The sequence below is a fragment of the Puma concolor genome, chromosome A1 (assembly GCF_028749965.1).
Source record: "Puma concolor isolate L17-30 chromosome A1, mPumCon1.1.hap2, whole genome shotgun sequence".
Taxonomy (NCBI): Eukaryota; Metazoa; Chordata; class Mammalia; order Carnivora; family Felidae; genus Puma; species Puma concolor.
The window spans coordinates 75,416,054-75,440,313 of NC_141667.1; the positions used below are offsets into that span (position 1 = coordinate 75,416,054).

The following is a 24,260-nucleotide window of genomic DNA, read 5'->3' on the forward strand; positions in this document are numbered from 1 at the left end:
TAACAATTGCCAGAAAAGCCAATCTTGGTCGTTGCCATTGTCATGGTTCTCCTTTTGTTGTTGGTTGCATTACATAGAAGACTTAACTGGAGTGGTTTTTGAGACAAGCTGAACAAAGAACAGGAACTGAGACCATCATGAAAAAGATCTGAATTCTGGAAAACAGAAATGTATTCTTTCAGAAAGTTCACACACATCTGGGCCACTGCACAAGCCTATCATTTTCTCCACTATTACGTTTTATGAAACCATGTTAGTTCACCATTAACTGACTAGTGGCATCATTGAAAAAAACATACCCTGGAGTAGAAGGTAGAGAAGGCAACCTTTATGAGTTGGTATCATGACTTGGCATTAAGGCTTGCGGATTCTACTGCTGTGTTTTTACTTTCTTGTCCCTTAGAGAGGGCCAAAAAAAAAAAAAAAAAAATAGAATGGGTGAAGAGATTATTCTGCCATATTTGATCTTCATTATTTCTCCTGAATTTCACCTTATTATCAATGCTGTCATCTAAAGACAGGTTTCTTCATTTTTCAGAGAAATAGGAGAAATAAAGAAAATAATGAAATTTCTTTCAAGACATTACAGTTGACCCTTGAACGATGCATAGGTTTGGGTGCCAAACCCCAGGCAGTCAAAACTCCACATATAACTTTTGTAATAGCCTAACTTAGTAATAGCCTACTCTTTTTTTAATGTTTATTTATTTATTTTGAGGGAGGGAGGGTGAGAGAGAGAGAGAGAGAGCTTGCAAGCATGCATGGGGGAGGGGCAGAGAAAAGGAGGGACAGAATCCCAAACAAGCTGCACCACCAGCGCAGAGTCCAATGCGGGGCTTGCACTCACGAATTGCGAGATTATGACCCGAGCTGAGCTCAAGAGTCAGATTGCCCAACTGACTGAACCACCTAGGCACCCCAGTAATAGCCTACTCTTGATCAGAAACCTTACTAATAACACAGTTGATTAATACATATTTTGTATTAGTATAATACATTGTATTCTTATAATAAAGTAAGGTGGAGAAAATTGAATTTCATTAAAAATATTATAAGGGAGAGAAAAAACATTTACACTACTGCATGGTATACATTGAAAACATCCACATATAAGTGAACCCATGTAGTTCAAATCTGTTGTTGTTCATGGGTCAACTATACTTTAAATATAATGCAATGAAGACATTGATATCACTATGTCTTAAAAGTCAAGAGTCTAGTTTGGAATAGTGAGCCCTGACTCTCACAATTCTGTGTATCCACCCCCTCCAATATGCTGCTGGCTGAGGCCCATCCAAAGCGGTGCCACAAACCTGGCAGTGTGCAAACAGCCCTGATAAGGGACAGTATCACTCCAAGTGATTCCTGCCCTGGGGAGATGGGAAGATAACAACACATACCAGTCCAACTGTAGCTTCAACTGTGGGCTGAAAACAGACATCAGGTCTGACTACAGACACCATCCATCAATGAAAGCTTCTCACAGGACAATACAGGGAAAGTGCCTTGCGGTTCAGTACTACTGCATCTCTGGAAAATGCCTTGTCTGACTCAACTCAAGCCCAATGTGGCCCAGACTGGCTCACTAACAAAACAGGGAACATACCTGGCCATAAAAGATAAGCAGAGTCATTGCACATGAGTGTACTAAATGCAAAAGCGGCTCAGCCACAAGTGTAGAGTGCACATAACACACATGGGAGACATACCTGAAGTGCCAGGTTCTAGTGAACAGAAGACATTGCAATGCAGAGCACTACAGGACCTCTTCTTCATAATGTCATTACATTCAAAAGCAGGAGACGTAGCTGAATTCCTTATTACACAGAAACAGACACAGAGTTAGACAAAATGAGGAGACAGAGGAATATGTCCCAAATGAAAGAACAGGACAAAATCACAACAAGGGAGCTAAATGAAACAGAAATAAGTAATATGACTCATAGAGAATTTACAGTAATGGTCATAAAGATACTCACTGGACTTGAGACAACAGTGGAAGGCCTCAATGAGACTCTTAATAAAGTCATAGAAAATATATTAAAAAAAAAGGTCCAACCAGAGATGAAGAACTCAATAAGTGAAATTAAAATAGCTTAGATTGGGATAAATAGTAGACTAGAGGATACAGAATAACTAATTAGCAACCTGGAGGATAGAGTAATGAAAGCAATCAAGCTGAATAAGCGAGCAAAAAAATAATAAAAAGCAAAAATAGACTTAGAGAACTCAGTGACACCATCAAGCACAGTAACATCAATATTATAGGGATCTCATAAAAAGAAGAGAGAGGAAAAGGAACAAAAAATGTATTTGAAGAAATAATAGCTGAAAACTTCCTGAATCTGGGAAAGGAGACAGAAATCTAGATCCAGTAGGCACAGATAGCTCCCCCAAAAACCAACCCAAGGAGGTCCACATAAAGACACATGGCAATTAAAATGGCAAAAAATAGTGATAAAGAGAGAATTTTAAAAGCAGCAAGAGAATGGAGTGCCTGGGTGGCTCAGTTGGTTAAGTATCCAACTTTGGCTCAGGTCATGATCTCATGGTTTGTGAGCTCGAGCCCCACTTTGGGCTCTATGCTGACAGCTCAGAGCCTGGAGCCTGATTCTGATTCTGTGTCTTCCTCTCTTTGTCCCTCCCATGCTCACAATCTTTCTCTGTCTCTATCTCACTTTCAAAAATAAACATTAACAAAATTTAAAAAACAAAAATAAAAGCAGCAAGAGAAAGGAAAACAGTTATACACAAGGGAAACTCCACAAATCTATCAGCTGATTTTTCAGCAGAAACTTAGCAGGACAAAAAGAAGTTACATGATATATTCAAAATGCTGAAAGAAAAAAAAAAACTTGCATCCAAGAATGTCCAGCAAGGGTATCATTCAGAATAGAAGAAATAAAAGAGTTTACCAGATGAATAAAAGTTAGAGAAATTCATGACCACCAAACCATCTCTACAAGAAATTTTAAAGGGGACTCTTTGAGTGGAATTGAGAGACCATAAGCAGGAGTAAGAAAAGTAGGAAGCACAAAAGCAGTAAAATAAAGTGTATCTATAAAAGTCAGTCAAGGGATTCACAGAACAAAAGGATGTAAAGTATGACACCATATACCTAAAATGTGGGACATACAGGAGTAAAGAATGTGTTCAAACTTAAATGACCATAAACTTAATATAGACTGCTATAGTCATAACATGATATATACAAATCTACTGGGAACCACTAATTAAAAACCAGTAATAGTTATGCAAATAATAAAGACAAAGGAATCCAAGTATATCACTAAAGAAAGTCAGCAAACTGTGAGAGAAGAGAACAACAAAGGAATAGAAAACAACTGCAAAAACAACCCTAAAACAAGTAACATAATGGTTATAAGTACATGCCTATCAATAATTATTTTGAATGTAAATGAACTAAATGCTCCAATCAAAATGGATCAAAAAGCAAGACCCAATTATATGCTTCCTACAAGAGACTCATTTCAGACCTGCAGATTGAAACTGAAAGGATGGAAAAGCATTTACCATGCAAGTGAAAGGGAAAAAAAGGCTGGAATAGCAATATAGGTAAATATATTTATATATATTGGACAAAATATACTTTAAAACAAAGACCTTAGCAAGACACAAAGAAGTACAATATATAATCAGTAAGAGGACAATTCAACAAGAAGATATAACAATTCCAACTATTTATACAGCCAACATGGAGGGACACGAATACACAAAGCAGCTAATAACAAACATAAAAGAATTAATTGATAGTAATACAGTAACAGTAGGGGACTTTAGCATTCCACTTACATCAATGGACAGATCATCCAAACAGAAAAGCAACTAGGAAAAAGTGGCTTTGAATAGTACACTGGACCAGATGGATCTAAGATATACTCAGAACATTCCATACTAAAACAACAGAATACACTGTTTTAAAGTGCACATGGTACATTCTCCAGAATAGATTGCATATTAGGCCATAAAATAAGCCTCAGCAAATTCAAAAAGAGCAAACTTATTCCATGCATCTTTTTGACCACAATGTTATGAATCTACAGTCAACCACAGAAAAATTCTAGAAAGCACAAATATATAGATATTAAATAATATGCTACTAAACAATAAATGAGCCAACCAAGAATCAAAGAGGAAATAAAAAAATTCATGGAGATAAATGAAAATGAAAACCCAATTGTGCAAAATCTTTGGGATCCAGTGAAAGCTGTTCTAAGAAGGAATACATTATAGCAATACATGTCTACCTCAAGAAACAAGAAAAATCTCAAACAACCTAACCTAATCTAAAGGAGTTAGAAAAAGAAGAACAAACAAAACTTGAAATCCGTAGAAGGAAGGAAATAAAAAAGATTAGAGCAGAAATAAAGATTACAGACACTAAAACAAAACAAAACAAAACAATATTAGAACAGATCAATGAAACCAGGAGCTGATTCTTTGAGAAGATCGACAAAACTGATAAGCCTTTAGCCACACTCATGGGGAGACAGAGGGTGAGAGAGAGAGAGAGAGAGACGACTCAAATAAACAACATCAAAAATGAAAAAGAAAAATAATAATCGACACCATAAAAATACAAAGGATTATAAGAGAATATCATAAAAAGTTATATACCAACAAATTGGACAACCTAGAAGAAATGGATAAATTCTTAGAAACATATAACCTCCCAAAACTCAATCACGAAGAAATAGAACATTTGAACAGACTCATTACCAGTATTTAGATTAATCAGTCACCACCACTACCAACAACAACAAAGAAAGTCCAAGAAAAGATGTTTTCACAGGTGAATTATACCAAACATTTAAAGACAATACCTATTCTTCTCAAATTACTCCAAAAATTAGAAGAGTAAGGAAAATTTTCAAATTCATTCTATGAGGCCAGCATTATCCCGATACCAAAACCAAATGAAGACACCACAAAAAAAGAGAACTACAGGCCCATATCTCTCAGATTAACATAGATGCAAAACTCCTCAACAAATATTAGCAAACTGAATCCAAAAAATACATATAAAAATCATTCACCATAATCAAGTGGGCTATATTCCTGGGATGCAAAGGTGGTTGAATAATGGCAAATCAATCAACGTGTTACATCACATCAACAAAAGAAAGAATAAAAACCATGTGATCATTTCAACAGATGCAGAAAAAGCATCTCACAAAGTTAAACACCCATAAATGGTAAAAATCTTTTGTAAGTTGGTTTAGAGGAAACATACCTCAACATAATAAAGGTCATATATGAAAAATCCAGCTAACATCATACTCAAAGGGGAAAAATGACAGCTTTTCCCTTAAGATCAGGACCAAGACAAGGATGTCCACACTAACCACACTTTTATTCAAAATAGTACTGAAAGTCAGCATCAGCAATAAGACAGAAACAATAAATAAAAGGCACCCAAATTTGTAAGGAAGAAGTAAATTTCACTATTTGCAGATGCCAAGATACCACATATAGAAAACTCTAAAGACTCCACCAAAAAATTACTAGAATTGATAAAAGAACTCAGTAAGGTTTCAGGATACAAAATCATATATAGAAATCCATTGCATTTCCATACAATAATAATAAAATAGCAGAAATAGAAGTTAAGGAATCAATCCCATCCACAAATGCACCAAAATAGTAAAGTCCCTAGGAATAAACCTAACCAAGGAGGTCAAAAACCTGTACTCTAAAAACTGTAAAACATTAATGAAAAAAACCTGAAGACGGCACAAATTAATGAAAAGATATTCCATGTTCATGAATTGGAAGAACAAATATTCTTAAAATTTCCATTCTACCCAAAGCAATCTACACGTTTAATACAATCCCTATCAAAATGCCAACAGCATTTTTCTTAGAAGTAGAACAAACTATCCTAAAATGTGTATGGAACCATAAAAGATCATAAATAGTCAAAGCAATCTTGAAAAAGAACAAAACAGGAGGTATCACATTTCCAGATTTCAAGATATACTACAAGGCTGTAGTAATTAAAACAGTATGTATGGGCACAAAAATAGACACACAGAACAGAAATAAGAGCCTAGAAATAAACCCATGATTACATGGTCAATTAGCCTTTGACAGAGGAGCAAGAATACACAATAAGAAGAAGACAGTGTCTTCAACAAATGGTGCTGGTAAAACTAGACAGCTACATGCAAAAGAATGAAACAGGGCCACTTTCTTACACCATACACAATAATAAACTCAAAATGGATTAAAGACCTAAATGTGAGACGTGGAATCATAAAAATCCTGGAAGAGCGCACAGGCAGTAATTTCTCTGACAGTGGACATAGCAATATTTTTTTTTAGGTATGTCTCCTGAGGCAAGAGAAATAAAGCAGAAATAAACTGATGGGACTACATCAAAATAAAAAGCTTCTGCACAGCAAATGAAACAATTAACAAAACTAAAAGACAACCTACTGAATAGGAGAAGATATTTGCAAACGATGTATCCAATAAAGGGTTAGTATCCAAAATATATTAAAAACCTACATAACTTAACCCCCCAAAACCAAATAATCCAATTAAAAATGGGCAGAAGACATGAACAGGCATTTCTCCAAAGAAGACATCCAGATGGCCAACAGACACATGAAAAGATGCTCAACATCACTCATCATTAGGGAAATGCAAATCAAAACCACTATGAAATATCATCCCATACCTGTCATAATGGCTAAAATAAAAAAAAAAAAAATTAAAGAAAAAAAAAAACCTCAAGAAATGAAAAGCATTGGTGAGGATATGGAGGAAAAGGAACCTCTGTGCATTGTTTGTTGGTAGGACTGCAAACTGGTATAGCCAATGTGGAAAACAGCAAGGAGGTCCCTAAAAAAGTTAAAAATAGAATTACCACATGATCCAGTAATTCCATTACTGAGTATTTATCCAAAGAATATGAAAACACTAATTTAAAAAGATATACACACCCCTATGTTTATTGCAGCATTATTTACAATAGCCATGTTATGGAAGCAGCCCAAGTGTCCATCGGTAGGTGAATGGATGAAGAAGACACATACATATACATATAATGGAATATTATTCAGTCATAAAAAAGAATGAAATCTTGTCATTTGCAACAACAGGGATGGATCTAGAGAATATAATGCTAAGTGAAATAAGAGAAAGACAAATTACATATGATTTAACTCATATACATAATTTAAGAAACCAAACAAATGACCAAAGGAAGAAAGAGACAAACCAAATAAACAGACTCTTAACTGTAGAGAACAAACTGATAGTTACCAGAAGGGAAATGGGCAATTTGGGATACCTATGTGGTTCAGAATGAACCTTTGAGTTGCTAGCCTTATTTTCTTGGTGGTTCTCTATTCTTCACAATTAGTAGTTAGACCCAAGTGAACTAGGCAGTTTCTTCTCTGAAATTTGGAATTGCAAGACCATTAATTAGCTTCTTAGTGTTGCTACATCTTAATACATGAAATAAGAAGTGGCTGCCTAACGTCTGTATATCGATGTGGGCCAAACAGGAGAGAAACTTAATCCAAAAAGAAAGAAAATTTGTAAAATCTAATACAGAGAAAAAGGAACCTAATATACAGAAATAATACTCCATTCTCTGTGAACTTGGCTTTCAATTCTGCTCTTAGGTTTTGTCAGATACCTCTTGAACCATATATAAGTATTACATTTGATTAAAAGTACATACAACTGAAATATTTTGTGTTTAATATTCCAAAGTCTCACTACTTCATGATAAAGAAGGTAAGATTCCTACATGAATATGAAAATATTCCAGGTTTATCTTAAATTAATACTTATTTCATAATTCACGAACCTGTTTGATACTTAAATTTCAAGGAAATGGACCCAATGCATACTCAGAAATAGTCATACAGACCTATCTTGACTGATAAATTATTATTTACATTATAATTAAAAACTAATTTTTATAATAACTAACAGTATAGATATAACTCTGTCAGCACAGTGTCCTGACCTAAAGTAATTATTATGTTTTGAAGAATACAAAACACATAAAGTTCAACAAATTCTCTAATATATTGCCAAGCATTAGTCCTAAACTTCTCTTCTTGCTTAAGTGTGAACTCTAAGGGACCTTTCAAGTAAGCATCAGTGGAGAAATGAAGTTTCTGATTAAAAAACTTAAGGTCATTTTAGTAAATTTAAGAAACAGAGGAGAGGAGAGGTGATCTTATTGGGAAAGCAAAGGAGGTAAAATTATTTCCTTCCATGAAACTCTCTTTCTTCTTTTCCATTTATAAGAGGTTACAACTTTAAGAAATAAGTATGATCAGAGTAGACATATAGGGAAAAAAGCCTGATGAGTAGTCTAGTCTGTACTGAAGTTTAGGTATTACATACACTACAAGAGTAAAATGTATTTTTCAAAACATGAATATGAGGATTTTAGAGCAGATGACTTAACCAGCATTCTTGCAACAAGTATTTAGGGAGATTATATGCCAGAATGGATAGGTAAAAAATATGTTAGAAATTATAAATGCCATGAGTAAATAGAAAATAGAAAATGGCAACTTTTGTTTTATTTTATGGGATCTGGAACTGGGTCTGGGTTATATAGAGAGAGTTATTAGGAAATGTCTTTGTATTTGGCAATATGTAAGCTAAGATATAACAAAGGCGAAAGAATCTCACATAAAACCCAAGAATAGAATAATAATGTATTACATGGTGGGGGGAGGGCGGTGAATTGTAAGGAAGAATAGAAGGGATACATTTAGAAAGGAGGTGCTGTAATAAATGATTTTGAGGGTGAATAAAAATTTACTACTTTAACATCTTTGAGAGACTCTAGTAATGATGCAGATTGCACTGTGATGTTTTCATTAGATGTGAATCTTGTTTCTTTTGAATGTGAAATCATGTTTGAACCTAACCACAAGTTGACCCAGCTTTATTTGGGCTACATACTGATTGTTTCAAAATAAATTTTGGCAGATATATTACAGACTTCTGCACACCTACTGCTATTTATATTCACCTGCCTTTTAACTGCATTGATTTTTTTATTTGCCTGTTTTTTAATGTATAGGGCTTTATACTTGTATCAATTAAACTTCATCTTGAGAGATGGTAAGTATGTAACTTCAGCTGATCAAATTCCTTGGAGTCTCGTTTCATCATCCAAATTACCAACTAAAGTTCATTTTTTCATATTCTGTGCAAATTCAGTAACATGAAATCTATATTCTTTCTCCCTAAAAAAAATAATGAAAAATTTAATAGATCAGGCTATATACATAGCCAGGAGATACATTTCTCTCAAAACTCACTTTCAGAGTGAAATGAAACTAATTATCAGATCACTAGTAAACTACTTCAAATATTATCAACGTCACTCAACTCATTTTTCCATCTTACTCACAAGAGGATTATGGAAGGCTTTACCAGATGAGTTATTGAATTGTGAATACGCTTTTGATGAGGGAAGTTTGAAAAACCATTCATACTGAATCCATGATGGCTCCCAATGAAGAGTAATGCTTTTTGCTTTAAATGCTCTAAAAAGACTACATTTCCAAATACTCCCTAGCATTGGGTCCAAGTTAATGGTCTATATTTAAATCAATCAAAAGTATATCACCTCCTTCCTCACCTAAATTTATCTTCCTCATTTCCCAAGACTTAGTAAATTTGAGTGTTTTAATAGCCTCGTCTCTAAGACTGCATCATAAAAACAAGCTGGGATTTATTCAATATTTATTTGAAGCACTTAAGAGCTAACTTAAAACTCTGCTTGTCTTAGGCATCATTTCCATATTACCCTCACTAGTTTTGCCTATTTCCATCTGAAAATCACCTTGACAGAAAATAGTAAAAAATACTAAATGGATATGACTAAAAAGTAAAACATTTAACATTAACAAATATAAATAAAATAGGTCATTAGTGATCTAAGAGTATAAATTAAGGCCATACAGATAACAAAATTATTCTAAAACGACTACCTATACTTTATATTCTTTACTATTCTTTACTATCTTTACTACCCTATATTTTTTTTTCATTTTTTTAACGTTTATTTATTTTTGAGAGATACAGAGACAGAATGCGAGTGGGTTAGGGGCAGAGAGAGGGAGACACAGAATCTAAAGCAGGCTCCAGGCTCCGAGCCATTAGCACAGAGTCCAACACAGGGCTTGAACTCATGAGCTATGAGATCATGACCTGAGCTGAAGTCAGACGCTCAACCAACTAAGCCACCCAAGTGCCCCTATAATATACTTTATTAGTAAAGTACTATTAGTATTAGTATCAGTATCAGTATAAAGTATTAGTAAAGTACTGTTCTTTACTATCCTATCATATACTATGGGAAGAAAAGTTAGAGTTTATCAAGCTGTGAATAATGGTTAAGTCTCAGTGCATGCAGAGATACCTAACAAAATGTCTGATCACAGAGATTCCCTATCTTCGGCAAAACAGGATTTGTGAAACTATTATTTTCTTCATATTCTGTGGAACAACAATTATTTAAAGAACTGACATATATGTTGTGTGTTGAAAAAGATGTTATGATTGATATGTATTTGTAACTATAATTAATGCAGAGCAAATATAATCCTAAACATTCTGGTTAATGACCTCTTACAGTATTTAAGACTCAATGCATCCCAAAAATCTACTTTAAAAATAAAAATCTGTATTTTGAATGTTCTTCAACTTAGCACAAGCATTTTTAAATATCCATCTTTATGTTGGAAAATCACTTGTATATAGAATAGAACGTGTGTTTCCCCCAGAGCTGTCCTTGCCCTGGGCTTCTCACATAATTGCTGTATTCTTTCCCAACTACCCATCCCTGCACCTGTAGTTCAACAGATAACACAGGTTGCTTGAAAAAAGTCGAGTGGTGATGTAAAAATAGGGCCCGATAGCTACATGAAACTCCACAGTCATGTGAAGATCAAAGTTCCAAACTGTCTTAGTATATTTTTGATCTTTAAATAGGCACATTTAAGTTGTGTCCTCATGGGACTAGAAGATTGACTATTTTGACTAAATTGGTGATGTTTTACACCATTTTTTTTTTAAACTTAGCTGAGCCTCTGCTGCACAGACAAGGCTGGCTACAATCAGTTTTGTGTTTTTTGTTAGCTTTTGTTTTTTAATGTTCTATAGACACTGCCAGACAATACCAATCTAGTTTCACATTTTGCAACTGGCTTTTTATTGTTTTTGCTATTTTTTTCTTAAGGCAAATCTTATTTACAATTACTGTAAAGATTTCATTTCAAAAAACTAAATTTTTATTTAACTGATGATTTTTACTTTCCTTGAAAAAAAAAAAAGAAAATAAACATGTAACTCCTTTTGAAAACTTCACCTTGTGATAAACAGAAGTTAAATGATTAAAAATGTTTCTGCTTACCAAAATACTTCTAGGTTTAGACTTCTGTAGGTATATGAAAAGGGAAATATTAGTCAAGGTACTTTTTCTAAAAAGTTTTGAATAGAAACATTGTTAGCTTCTTCCTCGCCCCATCATAAAAAGATCAAAGGATTTTTGAAGCTAAGAATAATGCAACTCACATTTAAGATAACTACTGGTCGGAGGAAGCTTGAAATCCATCTCTACAGTCTGGAAAAGGCTCTATTGTGCATGTACCCAAGGACAGTGATCTGCTTTCATCATATTGGCAGAAAATCACAGTGAAGAGATTAAAGTATGACTATTACAAAAATAGTTCTGCTTTTAACAGCATATTTTATATATATTTTTGTGTCATTTACAAATATATAAAGTTTGAGTAATATGGTAATTTAATCCTCAAAGGAGATAAACACACAAACCCACATCTTTTACAAAGTTCTTTATACCCATCAGAAACTTCATATTCCTTTCCTAAATGGAATTTAATCATTTATTTGATTTCATTTAAAAATGAAACTTTTAAAAGAGGTTAGAGTGGAAGAGACCCAAAGCATAAGAGACTCTTAAAAACTGAGAACAAACTGAGGGTTGATGGGGGGTGGGAGGGAGGGGAGGGTGAGTTATGGGTATTGAGGAGGGCACATTTTGGGATAAGCACTGGGTGTTGCATGGAAACCAATTTGACAATAAACTTCAGATATTGAAAAAAAATAAAAATGAAACTTTTTTATCAAACTAAACATTTATTATGTATAATTTAGAAATCACTGATACATAAAAAGAAGTACATATTTCCCATAAATTCCTAACTTAACCTCCATTAAAAACACTGTGGTATGGACTTTGAGCTCTCTCTCCCATTATTTACACATATAATGCATATTATTTTTAAAGAAAATTATTATGCTTTAAACTTAAAATTTTTTATATAATAAGAACTATATAATGAATACTGTTCCATGTCATCAAATATTATTTTACAATATGATTTTAATTGCAGAATTTTAATTTACCTTATAAAGCAGCTTTAACTAACCACGTAACTTTATTTCAACTTTTGAATACAACTTCTTGTCTGTAAATTAAATCCACAAGATGATGTTATAAGGAGATGATAAAAAGTGAAGCAGTTAGATTTTAATAAATACCATTGTTTCCTAACTTCTTCCTAAACATATTATACTGGTTGATTTAACAAATATTTTAAAAAAGATAATCTTACAAGCACTAAGGACATTTACTTTTCATTATGAATATACAATCCTTTTGATATTATGTAAGGAGCTTAGAGATTAAAAAAACAAAAGTTCCGTAAATGGAAAATAGCATGGTTACTTCAAAAAATACAGAAAGAAAGAAAATAAATTCAGCCTGTTTTTATTTACTGCATCCATAGGAATTAAGTCTGATATCAACCCTAAAATTTATAAATTTGCTTTAAATAGCTAATTATAACACCATCTGATATCCTGAGAAGCTCAAACTCTCCAGTTCAAAACTTTCATCCAGGAATCTCAAAATTCAATGAAGGCATTCTCCTGCCTTTTCCTATGGGTTGATACCTTCCTTCTGCACAGTTACAGAGAGCTGTCAGCAATTCTGACATCACTGATACTGTCTCCAGGTTTAGAACTCACAGGCTCACTGGGTTTACCTCTTCTAGTTATTTCTACATTGCCTTCTTCAGCAGTTCCTCTGGAATTCAGATTCATGTGTAGACTCCAATCCAATTATCTCCTTATCCTTTTTTCACTCTCTGTCTCCCTTTCTCTCTGTTTCTGCTTTTGTTCTGTCCATGTCTCTCCTCTGTGTTTTATTTGGGTGTCCGGTGAAAATACCTTCCTTAGTGTTTCTGTCCATCCATCTCTTAAGTTCAACTTATTTTAGACCCCTGTGACATTCAAACTAGATATGCTTATCAAAGCTCATCTTCACTTGGTATCTAAGGCCACACTTCTTTTATTGCTTTAACACACACACACACACACACACACACACACACACACACACACACACACACACTAGAATGAATGCTTCTACCAGTCTCCCTTTTCCAGAATTTTTTCTACTTATAACTTTTGCTACAAACTCTAGTGTATAATGAATGGTTTACACATTCTTAGATTTTATTTATGGTCTGCATGTTTGTGCATTTGACTTCTGTTTCTAATTTTAAATGGCTGGAATGCAGAGATTAAATCTCTTGTACTGTTTGCATATAGAAACTAAAAGATAGATAAAAATAATGTTCAAAATACAGTAAGATTTTTGTGTTTTTTTTGTCACCACTAGCTCACCCTCTACATCTACAATTATGAAAACTTAATTTAACCATGATTTCGAATTCTTGTAATATCAAAAATTCTCAGAGGAAAATATATTATCATCTAGATGAACAAATATCAAAGAATATTTTACCTTTTCCACAAGGATGGAAACAAAAGACTATGAGTTTTTCAATGGCTATCTTTTGATCACATTTCTTTATTCCTTCCAGAGACCCCCACAGGCTTCTGCAAGGGCAGGCAGCCAGGGAGGCTTTGTGTTCTCGGGGCTAAATACAAGGCAAGATCATTAACAAGATGCAGACAAAAATGAAGCGGCACATTTGTAAGATAGAAAGGGGAGTCAGTTCCTTCTCCTTCATGTCAGATCCAGGCCTTGGCTATCTGACCATAGTGCACATTATCTAGACCATTTATCATACAATATAGAAGCTGGTGTAGGAATGTAGGCTCTGTAGTCAAACTGGGCCAGATGAGTTACTGACTTACTGACTCTTAGTAGCTTCAGGAACTTAACCACATCACTGAACTTCTCTGTGGTTCAGTTTGGGCTCTGCAGAGTTGGAGTAGTAACAGTACCCACTTCTTAGCATTGTTTTGAGAAGTAAAAGGGTGTGAAATACCTACAATAGAAAGTGCTCAGTGAATGTCTGTATCATTTGCCAATTTCAAGCAGAGAACATTCCTCTTAGGCACGTAAATATGTAAACACCAAATACTGGAATAGAGATAATTTTTGTTCACTTTCTTGCTTTATTTGCCTCTTAGTGATCTAAGTGTCATCATTTTGTTTCATTTTGTTTTTCAGTTGTTAAAAAAAAACTTTTGCCAAACTTTAATGTCTTTAAATAATAATATTATTCAACAGTATTTTGCTAACTGCTCATCTTGCTCAATTTGAATCTGTTTTCCCAATGTCAGCTAGCCTTACACCTTTTCCCTCCAGGAAATTTTAATTTTGCTGTCAATACCATCATACAAGACAAAATAAATTAATTTTTTTAACCTCTTCCTACTGTAGGAGGACCCATATTTGCAGTTATACTTACCATCTCTCACTGCGTATCACAATCACCTAGAAAGATTGTAAAAGCCCTTCTGCCCTGACCCAAACAGTAATTTTAGGGGTAGAGTCTGGACTGTGACTTGTTTTCATTTCCAAAGGTAATCCAAATGTGTAGCCAGAGTTAAGAGCTTGTAATGAAGGGAGCATTGAAAACACTGCCTCTCCTTTCAAGGGGGAGTCAAAAAATTTTAGCAACTGTTAATTATGCAAAAGTTTTGAGTCTACCAAGATACATACTGGGATAATGAAGAATTGGAAGAGTCAGGATGACTTTAAAGAAAACTGTCCAAAAGAAAAACTCTTTAGGTTATTAGAAATTTTAAAATATTAATACAGTGCTCTCTACTTACTTCATCCATAATGCAACTAAAGTAGAAATAATAAAAGTCTTTCAATTCAATACAAAAACCTGCTCCAGAGCAACTTCCAGCTTATTTCACTTTCATGTTTTATGCTGCATTTGGGAAAGGCTTTAACCATATATGTTGCAATTGCATTGTGATTGGTGTAGCTTGGTGTACAACTGCATATCATAAATAATGGAAAAAGGACAAATTGACTTTATAGATAACATAATTACCTACTTTAGGATCAATTAAAGCAGTAAAGATGTTAAATTTACCTGATGTTCCCATTAATTTGGTACATGGTCCCAAACAACTAAATGCCACTGTACAAAAACATTCAATTTACCATATGTTGCAATTCTAATGTAATTGCCATTGATCACTAAGTCACATTCTCTTTGTTGGATGATTAACAAGTGTAGTAGCACTCTATTACTATCCAATCACCACCAGTTATGTACAGTATAATGAGAGAGGCAATGCTTATATATTACCAAATAAAAACATATTAACAAACTACTCTGTTGATGGTGACTACAAAGTGCATTTCAAAATTGATCCATTTTTCTACTAATTTTTTTGTCTTTGTCAAGAATTCTTTATTTCTCTTATTCCTATTTCTTATATTTGGTGGAAAACTGGATGACATTTCTTTGAATTTTAAGAACCCATTCTCAGTACATGTTTACAAGGTATCGGGCATCTTCTTAGAAAAACATTTCATGTCACAGCAATAACAAAATGATGCAACTCATCTCAAACTAAACAGGCCTCTGTTGCATCAAATACACACAGAGTGCTAACATGTGGCTAAGTCAATTCATGGACATGCTGCAATATATGATATGTATGATTCCCTCCAGCTCCCATGCTTCTATAAAGCAGTTAATCTATGATCAGTTGGTACATTTTATAAAGCTTAGAACTAAAATTTTAGAAGTGCTAGCTAACACTGGATGTACCCTTCACCAGAAGATCTTTACACCAAATTGCTGCCATTTGCATGAAGCCAGTTGAGGAAGAATATCCATCAGCACTAGTGAGGAAAGGGTAATTGGCAACTGAGTGTGCAAGTGATCAGTGATACCTTTTGAGCAAGGTCACTCTTTATGTGCTGAACTGATAATTCTGCAGTTCTCTGTTATTAGCAGGTGAGGGAGCCCAAAGAGGCCTGTATTAGGCCAGTTGGCTTCATTGAATCACCCTGTGAAGGTAACATCAGCTAGCAAAAAAGAATCCCTGACTTAACCTCTGTTCTGTAGCATTAAAAAAGAGACAATGTTGGATTTTAAAAGGTAAAAAAAGAAAAGAAATCTAGCAAGCTGTTCACCTAGCATCTAATGGAATGGTAGGACTTTTGTGGGGTCACTGATCCCAGAGTGTGTCCCTGGCTTTAGAGGCAATGAAATTCAGTTTAGTCAGTTCACCCAAGGATGACTCAATGTTTCAATTCCTTCATTATATGTGATTCTTCAATTTCAAATTCCTGCACTGTGATAACTCTGGTCTAGATCCCCATAATCTTTGATTTAAATTATTGCAATACTTTGATCATTGCAATAAGTCTCTTTGTTTTATGCATGTCTTCCTCTCATCTATTTTATACCCTATAATAAGAATGAACAATCTGAATTTCAAATCCAGTTATGGCATTTGACAGGTTAAAGATGTATAATCCCTAATATGCCTTTAGATAAAGGCCAAAAATATTATTAAGGTTTAGAGAGCCCTCTTGTTCAGTTTGTCTACCACTTCCCTACTTACCCTGTTTGTTTAGATATGCAAAACCTTTTTCTGTCCTCCAGGCACACCATGTTCTCCCACGTGTGGGCCCTCATAAATGTTCCCTTGTCCTTGTCCTGCCATCTTATCGGTAACTCCTACTGATCTTTCTTATCTTCCCACCTGTTATTTCTTCAGGGAAACTACTTTGCCATGATCTTCTATGTAATTCTCCTTGCTCCTTCTATGTGGTTCTATAGCTCCTTGTGAGCCCTATTGTAAAACACTTTCCCACTCTCTAAATGATATGTTTGAGTATTTATCTCTATCTATAATTGTAATCTCTTGGATAAAAATATATACATATAAGTCCTTGGAGGGTTTTGTTTTCAGTAGCATATCCCTAGGACCTAGAGCAGAATATAGTACCTAGTGGGCATTCAAAAGATGTTTGTTGAAAGCACAAAAAAAAAGTGAGCAAAATGTATTTGGTAAGGCAAAATGTATCAAAGACTCTTAAGTTCAATATTTTTTGAAAACTTAATACATTTTATAAAACTGAAACTCATGTTCAAGTTATGTTCTTTAAAACATTGGTATATAGGGGTGCATGGGAGACTCAGTCAGTTGAGCATATGACTCTTGATTTTGGCCTAGGTCATGATCTCATGGTTCATGAGATCCAGACCTATGCTGGGCTCCATGCTGATGGCACAGAGCCTGCCTGGGATGCTCTTTCTCCCTCTCTCTCTCTCTGCCCCCTCACCTGCTTGTGCTCTGTCTCTCAAAATAAAATATTTTAAAATATAAAAAATTTGTATATATTTATAGGCCAGATATTTCTGTAGCCAAGAAGGCAAAATATTTGTATTCTAGTGAACTGTTAAATATAAAATATATTTTACCAAAAGAGGTAACATTGAATATATGCTCTTATATTCTGCATTTTGTACCTAATATATAGTACTAATATTTATTTTAAACAAATATTATTGAAAAATAACAATTAATGGTTACATAATATACTAACATATGGAAATACCAAACATTATTTTACTTGTGTCTGTTATTTACAATTTAGGTACCTGGGTGCCCGGGTGGTTTATTTAGTTAAGCCTTCAACTCTTGATATCAGCTCAGGTTATCTCACAGTTGTGAGACTGTGCCCCGTGTTGAGCTCCATGCTGAGCATGGAGCCTGCTTAGGATTCTCTCTCTCCCTCCCTCTCTCTCTGCCCCTCCCCTTCTTGTGCATGTGCGTGTTCTCTCTCTTTCTCAAAATAAACTTAAAAATATAAAAAATAAAATTCACATTCTTTATAATTTTGAACTATTATATTGTCTGTATATTCATTTCTTGTTTTAATAAAAGTAATTTCAAAATAATTTAAGCTTTTCTAGAAGATGGCATGATCTTGAACTTCAATTACTATATAATGTTGTGATACAAATTATACTTTTGGTCAATAATTATTTAGATTTCTAAAGTTATTCTCGCGCTTTTTGGCTAGGAATTTGTTCAAGTCTCTATTGTGATTTTTAAAATAGCTTCTTTGATTCCATTCATAGTACATGTCTTACCACTTCATGTTTCCCTGTGTGCCTGCCTATAATTTCTAACTCATTGTTTCCAACCTGCTGGAGGTTCAAAATCCAGATCACCAGGCTTGATAGAACTACATATAAACATAAATAAATGATCTGATTGGAATACTGGTATGATACTTAAGCTTTTACACATTACTGTGTACAGATACATACAGATACACTCATAGACATATATTACAGAAGTACATATTTTCAGGGGCATTGCATTAGGTTTATACATTTCTAAGCACTAAATATGAGTTGACTAGAAAAGTTTACAATAGTCATTTAAATTCACATCTGTTATGATGTATATTTTAGAGCTATAGGCTACTAAAAATAACTTCCTAGAAATTTCAAGAAGATTCAATAATTTCCCAATGATAAAGTTCTTGTTTCTGAAAGGGTGTGCATTATTTCACAACTAATGTTGTCTAATTCTAGAAACACAAGTTTGACATTAGATCAACTGAATTATATTTAAGTCATTTATGAAATCATCATGTCAGTATAGAACCTTGTGGCTCTTAAGAAATCATGTATGAAATTTGCATTTTATTTTTAACATATAAAGTCCCCTAGGCTTTAGTAATGACTAAAGAGAGAAATTGCAGATAAGTTATGTTTGTGAAAACATCTCTATGCAGTTATAGTTCATAGGAGCACAACCACCTTATACCTATCCAACTAAACTGCAGTGACATGTGGCAAACGCTTGAATGAATGGGCAAATTGTACATCTTTAGTAAGTACCAAAAAAAGGTTGCATCCTACCAAAACAATGGACTTTGTTTTCATAAAGATCTGAAAGGAGAAATATCACTTCATTGTTCTTAACTTCTATTATCACAAAAATGCTTGCATTTAATTTTAGATCAGGATACCTCAGATGAATATACTACTAGCAGATGCTTTGTGTGCCTTTGCTGCCCCCTTAAGACAAATAAACAAATAAAAAGCTAGTAAAAACCTGCAGTATCCTGATTTAGTCTCTTCAGAAACCTGTTCCTGTCTCTCTTTAACGTATACACACACACACACACACACACACACACACACACACACACAGAGGTATGTGAAAGGGGAAATTAAAGATTATTGGACAATTAAATCTGTATTTTGACTCTTCTCTATAATCAATGAAAACATTAGTTTGTTTACCAGTATGAGAAAGCCACGTATATTTTAGGTTCTATCAAGTCTGAGTTCAGGACCTATTTTTGTTAGTAGATTTTTGTGATTTTTCTTGAAGTAGGTAATTGAGGAAAATAGCTTTTGTTTTTCATTTTTATGCCTTAATTATAACAACTGAACTCAAGACTTTATAAGCCTTAGCCATCTAAATAAAAATATATGGCTCATAAGTGTTTTCATAAGTATTATTTGAGGAAAAGAAACATCATATTTAAGATGATGCATGAAATAGTAAATTTTAAATTAAAAAATACAGTTATGCTAACTGCTTATAAATTTTGAAAGGGGACAGATCATAATGTGATGTTTGCTATTGGCCTTATCTCTAATTCAACAGACATTAGAATAATTCTGGGTACAATTTATCCTTTAAACGAGGTTTTCTCTGTGGAGTGCATTAATTTTTAATGAGAGGAATATTTAGTTTTATTTAAAAGAAATCAACAAATTTTATTCAATAAATAACATTGAGCAAAGCATTACAGCCAAGACTGAGTTACTATAAGGCATATCTGCATTTATCAGAAACATGAAGCAATTATGAATAGATGCGATCTGAAAATACTAATAAAAGATACTGAAATTTTCTAAACTCTGTAATATATTATTATCATGCTGACACAATAAAAAGACACAATCGTGTCATTTTTCTTTCAGCTTCAAGAATTTAACTCCTTATTAATCTCAATGAGAATATTCAATGGCCATCAATATCCTTTTTTTTTATTTTAATTTTGATTATATAAAGGAAATATTAGATATTAAAGGAAATACTAATATTTTTAAAAAGTACTTGCTGGGAATATGTAGTACATTATACTGAAGACTAAATAAGATGCTTTATAAATGTGTACTTTGGTTTTTATTGCAACTGCCATATTTAAGCATAAAGGCTTCTGCAGCTTATGTATGACAAAACATTTCCGCTATCCTTTTTCTTTTATTATCCAAACAATTCTATCACACATAAAGGAATATAAGTTATTTATATCTATTGCTTAAGCAGAAATGTTCTTAAAATAATGTTTCATAATTCCATACTGAAAACAGAGTGACTTGTAAAGAAAGGGAAGTGTCTGTGTGTGTCTACATGTGTGCGTGTGTATGTGTATTTGTGAGTGTATGTGTGCATCTCAAGGAGTTAGTATACTGAGCAGAGCTGGAAGAAGAGTGGTGTGGAAATCCTCAGAATGGAACATGTCAACCTGAAGGAAAACCCTTTCATTCGACAGAGGGAATAGAAGTAAAAGGTTCTAGAAGGCCAAGACAAGCCTGATTCATATTGGTCATAGGGGTTGATGGTACAAAGAAAATCAACTTGAATTATATTTGTCCTAGGTTTTCTGACTTTCAGGTTCAATTCCTGTGAAACCACTATCTCCTTACTGCTGCCATCTCCTCTCTCTTGCCATGTACAGAAGATTAAAAATGCTGTCAGAGCTGGGCATACCCAATAACCATACGCAGGCTTTGACTGCAAGCAAAAAGCTATATCAATTCCCCTTTGCATTTGCATCAAGTACCAGAGAGCAATCAGATATATCAGTGAGAAGCCTCACCTCACTGTGAATGAACTGACCAGTTCAAGCAGGATGATTCCTAAGCTGCCTTGCCAGGATGCCCAGGGCATCCAGTGGGTTTTTCAGTTCTGCTACTAAGCTAGTACTCCTTAAAATGATCTGTTAGTTCCTTCAATGGACATTCTGCCTTCTATAAACACAACTTAAATGTTTCAATGTGAAACAAATGTGTTATCATTTAAGAAAATAGTACTTTTTGACCTACAGTTATTTTTATGACTATTATAATGTTTATTCAGGATTATAGAGTATAAAGGGTATTTTAAAATTGTTCTCATTTATCATTACACCAAGTCTATGTAGCATAAATCAAAGTTATTATCATTGTTCAAATATTACCAAGAAAAAATAGAAGCTTTTCAAAATGGAAATGTAAAGTATATCGTAAATGTTCGAGCTGATAGCCTTTAGAGTGGAAACCGCCTCCCTCAGTTTTGACCACTGCATTTGTCAGATTAAGATAAGCTATGTTGTGGTAACAAATAAACCCCCAAACTTTAATGGAAATCAGTGATATGTGATTTTGTTTTCTCCTTTATGTTACATATTTATGAACAGTCAGCTGCATGCTTTTCACTTTGAGACCAAGAGCTATGGAGTCATCTTATCTGCATTATTAAAAGAAACAAAAATGATGGAAGAAATTAATGACTCTTAAATATCCTGCTCAGAATGACAAATATCTCTTCAGTTTATATTACACAGGTCTAAACCAGTCACACAGACAAAACTGTTATCACTGGAATGTGCTAAGCATTAACTTCACAGGGAAGGCACTACAAAGTCACAAGGTCAACGCAGCCAGACTTGATATCAATAGGGTGTGTAAAGGGTGTTTTCCCTTTCTTCCACAGGAAAACAGAAATAGTTGATGAGAATAATATAATCTTCCACAACCATCAAGGTGCCAAAATAACTAGGAGGCAATTACTGACTAGTACATGTCAGGATAGCATCTTAAATGTGAAGGTAGGCTCAGACTTAGACAAAAAAGAATCTGGGCAAGAGAACTCTTAAGTTCATGTCTCAACTGCAAGCCTAATGCACAAATGTTTAATCTAGATAGTGAAATGAATCTGGTGTATGTATCTAGGGAGGAAGCTTGATATAATAAATTACAAAATTATATTTTGGAAGTCCTAATATTGTATATATGATGTGTGCCTCATGCCTATTTTTTTTTTTTTCTTTCTTGTCTTTAATAAAGTCCTTCAGAAGTTTTAGATGTCTCCTACTAAACAAAGGAGTTTTGTGTACTACCGGGACAGACAGTTAAAGCATGAATTGTATGTGTTGGCAGTTTGCTTGTTAATGGCAGGGAAAGCGAGTGAAAGACCTCAAGGAAAGATAAAATTCAGAGTGAAAGAGGCAGTGCCACTTGTCCCTGCTACTTTATTTCTGGAAATACTCCTTCCAGTGTTAAACATCTGCAAATGAAAATTTTATTTTATTGAGAGAGGCAGCATGCCCCTGTGTACCCTCAGGAAGTAAAATTAACCCCATAAGCATGTGAAGATAAATAATTTTAATCACAGTAAAATATGAAATACATTTTCAGAATTATATTTACAAAAAGTTAATAAAATGCATCTATATAATGGCTTTACAATAACTATTAGAAATTATAGGTTTCTCATAACAACTTCAACATCTCCTTTCTTTGTATGTAAAACAATGACTGCCAAAGCATAGGATAGTATAATTTAAGTGGCCAAAATTAAAGAAGATTCAAATAGAAAAGCCTATTTTTGTTATCACACATTTTTTTTTCCAATTAGAACTTGAGTTTCCATCACTTCCAGGCTCAAGGTTTCTAGAAAATGTGACAATCGTTTTTATCAGGGCCAAATATTCTCAAGTGTTAGTGCTAAGAGAGCTCCCTCAGCACAGGTCTGTTCCACTCTCAGTATCTTTCAGGTTTTAATCCTCTTTTGATACAGTAGCTGAACAGAATGGGGCTCATGAAAATGAAACCTGGGAAGGTCTTCATATAACTCACACTGAGGAGTATAATTGAGCTTAGCTTTTCACACTGTTCTAATTATAAGTATTCAGTGTTCTTGCTGCTTGGAAAACGTGGAACTCTGAATTGAGGCTATTTTGCCAGAGAGATGGAAAATTCTCAGACACATGTATCATGGTAAACAATTATGCATACATACCTCTGTATTAGGCATTTCAAAGTATAGCTATTTGATATTTAAAACATATAGACATTTGATATAGGTACTTGATACAGGCATCAATTACTCAAATTAGAATTTTAATAACAATACGCAAATTTTTGTCACATGCAATCAAAAGCACTTAATAGCACTATACAATAAAATTAAAATGGATTCATTTCATATTTGTACTTTTATTCTTTTGCTAATATGAGTGTGAGCTTATCATTTTATTAAGAAATAAATGTCATGAAAGACAAAAGTCTTATAATATGATTTGAAATTTCATAGTGATGTTTGTGCCAGTGTTTCTTAGCATAAAATGCTCATCAGCGTTGTGCAGGAAAATATTAATGACAAATTCATTTAGGAAAAAACTGTGTTAAGTGAATATACTTTAAGTATATCTCAGAGCCTTTAATTTTTTTAATATACATTGTATTTTCTAAAAGAAGACATTCTGTGTAGTATTTCCCAAATTCCTCAGACCACTTCCTTCAAGGATTTTTTTTCTACAAAAAAATTTTTGGTACACATTACACTGGGAATACACTGTGGTGACTCACATTTCATATCCATACCCAGAGATGACCCTCCAAAGCCAAATCTGGCTACAGCTCTAGAGAGAGATAAAAAGTTGGTGAAATCACCTCGGCCCAGAGGTCTAGACTTAAACTAGGAAGGGCTAACTTGGATAAAGACAGATAAAGGAAGTAATTTCAAACTTTGTCTTCCTAACCAGCCTGTTTATTTCTCTAAAAGCTAACATGAGCCTTCAGATTCAACCGAAAATTGACCTTGCTCTTCAGTGTTTCCAGGATGGAACTGACCTTGCAATAGCTTTAATGCACAGTCATTCCTCCCTTCCTTGTATTTCTGCTGTATCCATC

General features: G+C 33.9%; 1 long non-coding RNA gene across 1 annotated transcript in view; it reads right to left on the reverse strand.

Annotated features, from left to right (window-relative positions):
• Nucleotides 1–211: 211 nt before the first annotated feature.
• LOC147584240 (uncharacterized) overlaps nt 212–24,260 on the reverse strand; it is a 376,618-nt gene continuing 352,569 nt past the window's right edge. The window contains exon 4 of the long non-coding RNA XR_015255259.1: nt 212–398. This is a non-coding gene — a long non-coding RNA (uncharacterized LOC147584240). The remainder of the gene's footprint in view (nt 399–24,260) is intronic.